The 11,311-nt window shown below is 34.1% G+C and overlaps 1 pseudogene; it reads left to right on the forward strand.

The window, feature by feature from the left end:
• The first annotated feature begins 3,813 nt into the window (after positions 1-3,813).
• LOC138442852 (olfactory receptor 4P4-like) lies at positions 3,814-5,268 on the forward strand (annotated as a pseudogene).
• The last annotated feature ends 6,043 nt before the right edge of the window (positions 5,269-11,311 follow it).

Raw genomic sequence — 11,311 nt, forward strand, 5'->3', positions numbered from 1 at the left:
AAAGATTTTAAAATTTAAAAAATAAATAAATAAAAATAAAAAAAAATGAGTTCTGTTTCGCTAGTGTATTACAAACAGCGTGTGTGCTTTGGATAATATATTTAAAAATGATAACATTTTCAGATTGTCAGTGATCCTCCAAACTCTAATATTTGAAGAAACTCCTATATATATATTTTTAATATCAGTTGCCTAGAATTGTCTAGGTTCTTCACACTCTGGTTAAGCAAATGTATGGCTAGCCACAGGCTGATTATACATACATACATACATACATACATACATATACATATACATATACATATACATATACATATATATATATATATATATATATACACATATATATACAGGTCCTACTTGACTTCCTGAAGAATAGTTTCATAACACTGATAGTACCTCATGAAGGGTGAATAGGACAGTTAAGCAGTACAACAGCAGGTGCAAATTAACTTTTTAACTTAATATTGGTAGAATATAAATATAATGGACTCCTTATTTAAAATTAAATATCAAGAAATTTTGCGAGTAACCAGTGATATAGCCAGGTTGACTTTATTTTTTCAACAGAAGTTCAATTTGGGTTTTGTTTATTTCAAGGGATTTCATTGAAATGTATGTCTGTGCCTTTATTCACAGAAAGAAGAATGTAAAGGAAAGATATAGTATTGTTATGTATGAATTTTGTTTTATAAAGTCGTGTTCTTTTCTCATTGTTTCCTGGAAAGATGTGTCTATATCATAGGTGTAGTTGTTGCAATTCATGTTTAAAGTACATTGTGTTATACAACTAAGAACAACTTGTGTGAATGAATAAATCCAAAACAATCCTTTTTATACTTAAGACTGCATTACAAATAGTAAAAGAAAGTAAAACATATAAAGCATCAAGAATAAGGTGTGACAATTGCCCAGATTCATAAAGGATGATTGATTATGCAATCTAAACTGAAAGGTCTTTTTAGATTTAAATGTCCTCTTCTATATAAAGTACAAATATATATATATAAACTGAAGCAAAACAGTAGCTAACTTTCAGTTTACATTATTTCACTTGATATTAAACATCTGAATATCAGAATCATCTAGATGACCAATATCCTCTCTATAACATTAAAAGTTTACCAATGCCTGGATAAAAGTGGTTTGTTCTCGATTTTATTTTGTTATCTTCATCATATCTAATTTTGACCTTATCGCTTTTGCATCATCACTTGATTTTTGACTTAATAATGTTTTATTTTCTTCACTTATGTGTTCAATGTTTTAACCTTCATGAAGGTCATTATTCTACTAGTGCCTTCAAGAGAGCTGATAACCTATTTTTATAAGATCAAAGCATTAATATCTGTAGTGTTTAGATTGAAAGCTTGATGTTGTGAAGTGATTTCAAAGCACAGATATGCTACATCATGCATGTATTCTTATAATTATCATAGTATGTTTTACAGTGATTTGGGAGTCTGTCACCTTTCATGAGATGAAAACAATGATAATTCCTTTACTGCTATCTTTTCTAATATGTACCCCTTTCCTGTGGAAGGCAATGATATACATAGTAAGACTTGGAAGATCAAGTTTATAAATGCTACGGTTTACTGATTCTGTAGTTTGGGATATTCACTTACTTTATTTTAAATCAATTCATTCAATACTGAAATTAATATGGTTGAATTAGATGAGTACTTTTATGCTGCATAATAACTAGACTGATTTATTTTCAATAAATTTTAAGCACTTTAGTTTCTTGTACTTTCACTCAAAGGAAAGCAATATAATATTTTTTTCATAAATTAGTTATTACTTGCAATTGTGATGATACACTTAAAGATATAACAAAACATTAAATTTTATGGAGTTTATAAATTGCCATTTTATGGAGTATATGGTATAAATGGAACATAATTTTAAAGATACAACCCTGTTGTCTTCATGTTAACAAAAAGGAGACTATGGATATAATGTCTTCATGTTAAAAAAAGCATCTTAGGGATATAATGACACAATATGATTGTTAATACTTCCCTTTTTAATGTAGACAAAGATATTGAGCTAACATTCAAAAAAGAATTACTCTCAACATATTTTGCAATGTGCTTTAAAGCCACCTCTGTTTATCAGCTAAGATAATATTAAATATCACTAGCAATACAGCTACACAATTTGGAAAATAGTGAACATGTTAACCTATTCATTTTGTTACATCAAAAGTTATGTATTATTAAAAATCTTCCTATGGAGCCCAGCATGGCTACTACATCTGACAGAGGAGTCAGGTAAACAACTACCTGCATACTACCTAATTCCTCATGAGTGACTGGAATAAAACTGAGAAGTGTGTGTTCTCAGTAGCACATTTTTTCGTCACCTTAGTGTTAAGTCCTACCTTGATCAAAAAGAATATATTACATGCAAATCCATTAAAAAGCCATGCAACAGAAAACAACCAAGCATGTCTTGACCACAAAGTTTGCCTTACATTTACATTGAAGTGACATCATTTTCTGATTTCTGCTGTCCATAATTTATTCCAGCAGAGAACACAAGTACCAAATTCAAATTATTTGTTCATTTCAATTAGTCTATCTCTTTATTTGCACTGTTAATTTTAATGACTATAAAATTCACCTTAAGTCATTATTTTACATTAAATTTAAATACGAAATATAATTTTCTCTTTTAAAATGTCAACCACTGACAATTTTTGCTATATTTTCAAATAATTTTAGTCTTATAAGATAGCTAGCAAGATTGGTTTCCCAAGTTTAATATTCAGTACTTACTCTACCCTCACTCATGTATTTCAAAGGACAACACTGATAATCCTACACACAGCTCAGAATTTAGGTGACTTTTATTACATGCACTGTATTCCATGATCATATGACTACAAACAAATCCACAAAAATGTTCTATATCATGGTAGTGAAATGAAGCATCATGTAATTTAAAAAAAAAATTACCTTTCTGAAGGACACATTTGAAAAGTATAAGTAAAAAAAGTCCTTTATTAAATTACATTAATAGCACTGTTGTTTAAGTGTTAAAAGTAATAATGGTATAATTTATCTCTGGGAAATAGTTCAGATCTTCATTACAGATTACATCCCAATAAATTCATCATAACCTGAAAATACAAGTTGAAAGTGAATTGAATACATCTAACCTATAGGACATCATAGTTTAGTCCAGCTTACCTTAAACATACTCAGAATACTTACATTATCCTGCAATTGAGCAAAATCATCTCTATTACTTTGACTACCTAATGCAAAGAGCCAACCCACTGGAAAAGTCTCTGATGCTGGGAAAGACTGAGGGCAAAAGAAGGAGAAAACAGGATGAGATGATCAGATGGCATCACTGACTCACACTGGAAATGAGTTTGAGGAAACTCAGGGAGATAGTGAAGGACAGGAGACCCTGGAGTGCTGAAGTTCATGGGGTCCTAATGAATTGGATATGACTTAGCAATTGAACAACAACAGCAATCTAACAAAACGCCTATTTTTAACAATGTAACACAAGGCCTATTTCTAACACAAAGCCTTTCTCATGTAAGTTACTGAACACTTCACTAAAAGTGAAAAACAGAATGGCTGTCTGGTACGAAATGGTTGTAAGTGCATCAGTCCTTTACCTATATAATCACCAGGCTGACTGGAGCCTACTGTGACTCACTGCTCAAGCCCAGCATTATAACATAGTATCATATCACCTATAGCTAGCTCAGGGAAAAGATCAGAATTCAAGTAGAGTTTCTTCTTGATGCTTACTATTCTCATACTATCATAAAGTCAATAAAGTTGCAACATGAACCACCATGAGTCAAAGAATGTCTGTAATGCTTGTTCTGTACTGTAAACCATGTGCTCAGTTGACTCACTGCGGACCCATGGACTCACAGCCCTCCAGGTTCTTTTGTCCATGGAATTTTCCAGGCAAGAAGTCTGCATCGGGTTGCCATTTACTACTACAGGGGATATTATCGACCCAAAGATCAGACCCATGTCTCTTGTGTCTTCTGCATTGGCAGATGGGTTCTTTACCTCTAGAGCCACCTGGGAAGCCTAAACAATTATATTTTGAAAATTTAATAAAATTTATTTTTATTATTACCTATGTAACAGAATATTTGAAAACAATGCTGAAGAAATGATCTATGATTCCTAAGAAAAATATAATATCATTAATTTATTACAAAGCTTTGGTAATTTGTTAAAATTAACTTTAATGGCTTGTTAGCAGCTTTTATATGATTGTTATCATATTGTAAATATTTTCTTTCATTTTATTTTTTAAAGATACTCAATTATTTGCAGATAGCATACAATATATAGAAAGTCAGAGGAACATCTCAGGATTTATTTTGGGGGGACTTTCCTATAACCAAAACATACAAATATTTTGCTTTGTGTTCTTATTTTGTTACATTGCCATCTTGGTGGGAAACCTTCTGATCCTTGTCTCCATCCGATGTGGTCGTTTTTTTCACCAACAAATGTACTATTTTCTCAGCCACTTATCCTCTATGGACATCTGCTATACCTCTTGTGTGACACCCAAACGGATCAGTGACCTGCTCCTGGGAAGGAAAACCATCTCTTATGGTAATGCATGTTACACATCTTTTCCTTGCACTTCTTAGGAATGATTGAAATCTGCATCTTTACACTCATGGCCTTTGACGACTAGGTTGTCATCTGCAAGCGTCTCCAATACATGATTATCATGAACAGGACAAGGTGCAATCTCCTCATCCTGGCAGCTTGAGTTGGTGGGGCTGTCCATGCCTTTTCTCAGTTCTCTATGATAATCAGTTTGCCCTTCTGTGGCCCCAAAGAAACTGACTACTACTATTGTGACATTTTTCTTTTGTTGCAAGTTGCCTGTACTGATACATATGTTACTGGTGTCCTTGTGGTTGCCAATTCAGGAATGGTTGCCTTAGTAACCTCTGTACTCTTCTTTGGGTCCTATGTCATTTTATTATTCACCTTAAGAAGTCACTCAGCTGAAGGAAGACACAAAGCCCTCTCTTCCTGTGGGTCTCACATCACTGTGGTTGTCTTATTTTTTGGACCATCAATCTTTACCTATGCAAGACACCCTGTCACTTTCCCTGAAGACAAAATATTTTTTCTCTTTTATACCATAATTTCTCCTATGTTCAATCCCTTAATCTACACTCTGAGAAACACAGAGATGAAAAAGGCCACATGAAGGATTTGGTACCAAAAGATGTTTTCAGAAGAGAAGTATAACTAATTTCCCCTCCTCAATGTGTTAAAACCTCTATGTGGAAGTAAAAGTGGACTTGAAAATCAGAGAACTCAATTAACTTTCAAATCACAGAGCCCAAATTATTTACTTTATAAATGTCGAAGATGATGAGCTGAAAAATTATGAGAAAAATGACAATTCTGTTGGTCACACTGAGACTTGATAGGGACTTATGTGGTTAAAAATATATTAGCTTAAAGAAACAGTTGCTATGTTATATAGAGAGGCAACTCTAAGACTGACTGTGAATTTAAAAAATAATTCACTTATGATATTTGTACATGAAGACTAGATAGGAAATAGCTAAATTTGCTTTCAAGTTAATTCTTTAAAGACATATCTAAACTTACACTCAGCCTTGGGTAGTTTCACTAACTTATGTATGGTTTTAAGGCATCTCACATGTTTTTTCGTATATTAATTATGACATATAATACACAAATAAATTAAAAAAAAAACAGAGAGAGAGACAGAACTATGAAGGAAATAAACCTGTACTCTGTACTTGAATCAAGAAAAAGAGCACAATAATCATCTCCAAAATCCATCATCTGCTCCTTCCTGTTCTCACTGTTTCCTTCCCCTAGACCTAGCTACCCTTCTGAATTTTATAGGTACTATCCTCTCTACCTGGTGTCAGTCATTGAGAGGACATGACCACTGCTAGAGAAATGAGATGGGCCTGGACATCAGAATTTCCTAATTTGTCCACCCATTCTTGAATTTGAGTTCCATTTAATGTCCCAATTGTTGCCTTTTCATACTGTTCATGGGGTTCTCAAGGCAAGAATGCTGAAGCGGTTTGCCATTCCCTTCTCCAGTGGACCACGTTTTGTTAGAACTCTCCTCCATGACTCTTCCATCTTGAGCGGTTCTACATGGCATGGCTAATAGTTTCATTGAGTTAGACAAGGCTGTGAGCCATGTGATCACTCTGTTTAGTCCATCCTAAAGGAAATCAGTCCTGAATATTCATTGGAAGGACTGATGCTAAAGCAGCAGCTCCAATAATCTGGCCACCTAATACAAATAGTTGAATCGTTGGAAAAGACTGATGTGGGAAAGATAAAAGGCAGGAGGAGAAGGGGATGACAGAGGACAAGATGGTTGGATGGCATCACCCACTCAATGGAAGTAATTTTGAGCAAGCTCTGGGAGATGGTGAAGGACACGGAAATCTGGCTTGCTGCAGTACATGGGGCTGCAGAGTCAGACACAACTGAGCGACTAAACAACATCATCCCCATAGCTGGAGACGTTTTCAAGGAGGCAGACTTGAGATAATAAGATGTTGTTGAGATCATCTGGACTGAGTATGTGAATGAACCCAGGAAAGGCCTCTATATGATCTTAAATTTTCTGACATAAAGAGGTAAAGATCTGCTTGCCTTATAACCATCCATGACAAGCCCCCCATGTAAATCCCCTTGTGTATTAAAAGTGACACCTTCCAATATGGAGTGGTCTTGCCTCTTTTTTCAGTGTCTCCCTGCCTCCATATATGGGGGTCAGTTTGCCAACCAACCCCTAGAAACATTAGGCAAATTATAAATTAACTTATCTGTTATTGATTTTACTCATAGGTAAATTTAGGAGACTTAGTGCCTTTCTCACTAGGACTGTGTTAAGATGAAAGAGAACCCTTAGTATGTGACACACAGTAAATATTCACTATGCATTTGTTGTTATTTATTTTGGTCATATAGCATATTGGAAGGCAAACTGAATCTTCAGAAACATATAGGAAAGGAGAAAATAAGGGAAAAAGGCATTTGGAAATGAAATGTTTGGGGGAAAACTAAAACATATTCAACTGAAAATTTTTAATATTATTTTTTGGAAGTTTTCTAAATTCATAAAAATAGTACCAAGGTTTACTAGTTTATAATTTTCTAGGAAATCAATACTTGAAAATAAAGTAAAACCCATTCTAACTCTCTCAGGAAAGAAAATCTTCTTGAGGAGAGATGAAGACTACTAACTGCAATAAGTTTTAGCTCAGCTCAGTGCTAAGTCATGTCCAACTCTCTGTGACCCCATGAATTGCAACCCACCAGGCTCCTCTGTCCATGGGATTTCTCAGGCAAGAATATTCAAATGGATTGCCATTTCCTCCTCCAGGGGATCTTTCTGACTCTGGGAGTGAACCATAGTACCAGAGCTGTCCTTTTTTTCTCACTCAGATTACAAAAATCATTGAAAGGACAAGCCCCTCAAGGCAAAATTCCCACAATGTTGTTTATATCAAAAACTCTGAATGAAGTGCAAGGGAATTCAGTCACTGAGGCCCAGGAGGAATGGATGTCTGATAACTGAGCTTCCTAAACCACACACAAAAGCTTATGGTGGTTTGCATACTATCTTATAATCCAGATTTGATATTCACTTCAGTCGATCTGATGACTTGGATCTAGAGTAAATCCACCGGGTGAGCTCATGATTCAGGAATATAAATCCAAACAACTTGCAAAAAATAATGTTCTGGAATAAGATATCATAGTTTTAGAATATACACTTCATTTTTGTATATTAGTTATGTGAGCTTGAACATCGTGGAGAATAACCTTAGACATGACAATATAGATGGAGATTAGACTCTTGTGGATATTCACATTAGTCCACTTTCTTCAAACTCTTCCTCTGAGGGTATGTCCTCTCATTGTGTGAACACTGGTGGAGAGACAGTGTCTCCACAATGACACTTTTATTTTTCTATGAATGGCTCATGAATAATATTGAGAGATAAGTGAATTCAAGACACAAAATGAAATACTCTGAATAGTAGGTAAATGACCAGAAATTCAGTGAGGAAAGAATGGCAAGGCTGAAAGAAGTGATATGAATGGACTCACTACAATTTGAGTGGAAGGATATGTGTGGTGAATGATTTCTCCTCCTTTCCAAGATCCTGCCTGACTGTGTGATAGCTGAATATATTTTCCTTTTACTGCATAAATAACAGATTGACTGCAAGTTAAAGTTAAGTATAGGTATCATCTATGATTTTTATAATTTGCTTTGTGATTAGAGTAGCAATAAATTCAGGAGTTGCCCGTTGAGTGTGCTCTGAATTTCCAAAGGGAAATCAGATAGTGATAGGGAAATCATGCTTTACTGAACAAGAGGAAAATAGGATTAAGATTTTTGGTAGAAAATGGGCAAAGTACTCACTAAGAAAAAAAGAAAAAAAGGAAAAAAGACTCACAGATTACCAAGAAGGTGAGAAAAAACAAATCCAAAAGAAAAAGAAGATCCTTCCAGTACCCACTGTCATGATCCATGATCCCCCATCCTGACAAAAAAAGAAAGATGACTCAAGAATTAAGTTAACCAAAGACTCTAGGCAGGCCACAAAAAGTCGAAAGGAGATACCTCAAAATTTAAGTCTGTTTACTTTCTATGTACCTTGCTCTCCTCCCGTGTTTCCTGTAATAAATGTGATGCTGATAACATCAGTGATATGAATACTTTATATACCATTTTAAAACAACTGAAGTTATTTCAACAAATAGTTATTGATTACTGGTTAAATAGATGGTATCTTGTAATCATTTAGGCTCCTCACATTTGGGTAGGATCATGGAAACAAGAAGATATAATTTCCCACACATGTTCTTCCACTTCAATTGTTGTGAATCCATTCACATCACTTCCTTTCAGTCCTGCCATTTTTTCCCTCATTCTGGTCATTCACCTACTGTTCAGAGTATTTCATTCCATGGCTTGAATCCACATTTCTCTCAACATTATACATTAGCCATTCATAGGGAAAAAAAATGATTATGGAGATAGAACAAAGATAAAATCATTTGAAATATTTATCGAGCCTCTAATACATATTGGCTGACTCACACTTCTTATCTAATTAATTCTCACAACAGATATGGGGGTAGAAATGCTCATCAACAGAGTGCTCATCTGCTGGCAATATGATAATCTAAGAGAAATGGGCAGATGTCAAATCCTGGAGAATATTTGACAGATGCAGATCCTGGAGAAGTGTCTAGAATTTAAAATTAAACATGTACAGGCATTTCTTAATATTCTAGGCAGAATGTAAGATGGTCTTTATTTCCTTGTGAAATTTAAATTCATGCAGATTAAGAATGTATAAGTTTACTTTGGCATAGATTGAAATCTGAAATATTGGAGTCAGTGAAACTCTCTGTTCCAAGTGTAACAGTGTCATATATTTACTGAGCATGCATAAAGTGTCAGGAACTATGGTAAGTGTGTAACATTTTACCAAGTGTATTGCTAAGTAAGATATATGCTGTTTTAGATCTTGACTTTACCACTTATTAAGACCATCTTGCACTAATTTTTAATTTTTCTAAAACTCAATTTCCCTATTTGTAAGCTAAGTTAACTACTTTTATTTATTGGAGTTATAGACATGATTAAAAAGTTTGTTTACACAATGTTTAGAAGAATGTTAGGCACATGAAAATGTGAAATTGTAAACTAATAAAAGAATTATTAGACTACTGTTAGTGTAATTAAATGAAATATTGAGGCTAAATAGTCACTCTTAGCAAAGCCAGAATATAAACCCATGAAATTTCACTTTCTTGATTTCAATGTATTCCCAAACTTTACCTTTAATAATAGTGGAGAACCACAGGGTTGTGTAAAATCTTAACTGAAGAATATCTTATTAAATTGTCAAGACTGTATTCATCATTTGGTATATATATCAAATTGAATTTAGACTGTTTCATTTGCTTTCTGTTTTACTTTTTTCAAAGTTTCCATCTATTTTAAAATTTGAATCTCATAATTCTGTGAATTATTTAGGGAAGAAGCTATTACTCTACCATTTAGATACAGAAAAATGTTACATGAAATGTAGTTAAGAATTCACCTTTGAAACTGATGACTGTGTCAAAAATAAAAGCTAGAGATCTTCTCCCAGTAAAATTGAGAACCTAGAAATATAAGCACTAGTTTAAGCATTGTGGGATACATGTGTATGGGAAGTTAACAAAAAGAGAAAACTATCAAGAAAGGAATTAAAGAAATGTTCATGGCCTTGAGAATTGAGAAAATTTGAGATTAAACACATGTTTAACAAAACTTTTTGGTTAGAGGGTCAAATTTGGGAGGCAGTCCTAAGATGGTTGAGGAATAAGATGGGGAGACCACTTTCTCCCCCACAAATTCATCAAAAGAACATTTGAACGCTGAATAAATTCCAAAAAATCAACTTCTGAATGCTGGCAGAGGACATCAGGCTCCCAGAAAAGCACCCATTGTTTTCAAAAAGAGGTAGGGAAAAATATAAAAGACATAAAGAGAGAAGAAGAGGTAGGGATGAAATCGCTACTGGTCAACCACTTGTAAAAGAATGAAACTAGATCACTTCCTAACACCGCACACAAAAATAAACTCAAAATGGATTAAAGATCTAAATGTAAGATCAGAAACTATAAAACTCCTAGAGGAGAACATAGGCAAAACACTCTCAGACATAAATCACAGCAGGATCCTCTATGATCCACCTCCCAGAATTCTGGAAATAAAAGCAAAAATAAACAAATGGGATCTAATTAAAATTAAAAGCTTCTGCACAACAAAGGAAAATATAAGCAAGGTGAAAAGACAGCCTTCTGAATGGGAGAAAATAATAGCAAATGAAGCAACTGAAAAACAACTAATCTCAAAAATATACAAGCAACTTATGTAGCTCAATTCCAGAAAAATAAACGACCCAATCAAAAAATGGGCCAAAAAAAAAAAAAAAAATGGGCCAAAGAACTAAATAGACATTTCTCCAAAGAAGACATACGGATGGCTAACAAACACATGAAAAGATGCTCAACATCACTCATTATCAGAGAAATGCAAATCAAAAGCACAATGAGGTACCACCTCACACCAGTCAGAATGGCTGCGATCAAAAAATCTGCAAGCAATAAATGCTGGAGAGGGTGTGGAGAAAAGGAAACCCTCCTACACTGTTGGTGGGAATGCAAACTAGTACAGCCACTATGGAGAACAGTGTGGAGATTCCTTAAAAAATTGCAAA

This window comes from Ovis canadensis, chromosome 6 (genome assembly GCF_042477335.2).
Source record: "Ovis canadensis isolate MfBH-ARS-UI-01 breed Bighorn chromosome 6, ARS-UI_OviCan_v2, whole genome shotgun sequence".
NCBI lineage: Eukaryota > Metazoa > Chordata > Mammalia > Artiodactyla > Bovidae > Ovis > Ovis canadensis.